This window comes from Salmo salar, chromosome ssa05 (assembly GCF_905237065.1).
Source record: "Salmo salar chromosome ssa05, Ssal_v3.1, whole genome shotgun sequence".
Taxonomy (NCBI): Eukaryota; Metazoa; Chordata; class Actinopteri; order Salmoniformes; family Salmonidae; genus Salmo; species Salmo salar.
Genome location: NC_059446.1, coordinates 72,670,857 through 72,671,545, shown reverse-complemented (window position 1 = coordinate 72,671,545; position 689 = coordinate 72,670,857). Strand labels below are relative to the sequence as shown.

General features: G+C 34.4%; 1 non-coding gene across 1 annotated transcript; it reads right to left on the bottom strand.

Annotated features, from left to right (window-relative positions):
* Positions 1-406: 406 nt before the first annotated feature.
* On the bottom strand, positions 407-459 carry LOC123743258 (U7 small nuclear RNA). Its single transcript, XR_006770066.1, has one exon. It is a non-coding gene; the product is annotated as a U7 small nuclear RNA (small nuclear RNA).
* Positions 460-689: the final 230 nt, after the last annotated feature.

The window sequence follows — 689 nt, the reverse complement described above, 5'->3', positions numbered from 1 at the left end:
CTTTCTAACCCGTTCCATAGCAAGCTGCACTATCAGTGCTAATCGGTGGAGTAAATTAATGAGCTAAAACACTGTTGATTTCCCAGGTAAAAAAATTAACAAAAATTTACTATATGAACCATTACCTTATTTGTTTGAATGGGATCAGAACCTTATTTTCTGTCCAGAACACCAGAACAAAAAAAAAAGGGTTTCTGTTGGAACTGAACAGTTGGAATGTAATTTATGTTCCAAACCCTGGTATTTACAGTTTAGTATAGTATAAATACTGTAGTAAAACTGTAGCATATACTATAGTAATTACTGTAGTGTTTTTGCAGACTGTAGTATTTACTGTAGTGTTTTTGGGAACATTACTGTTGTATTTACTAAAGTGTTTTAGCTTTATTATCTCTGACATAGAGGTGGAGGCTTTCTCCTTGAGGAAACCTACTGGAGAAATACTAAAAGAGGACATTTACCAAAACCTGTAGGTAGGTAGTTTGGACTGGGTTCTGAATGGATAGTTCAGAGCTTCTGCTATTTTCTATAACCTGTAGGGAACACAATATATGGTCAATACTTGGCATGTAGGTTTCTCACTTATGGACGGAGGGGAATGGGCAGGGTATATGCAAATTAAATAGTGTAGTATTTACTATAGTTAAAAAACTGTAGTGTTTTTGAGGACTGTTATGTAGTATTTATTA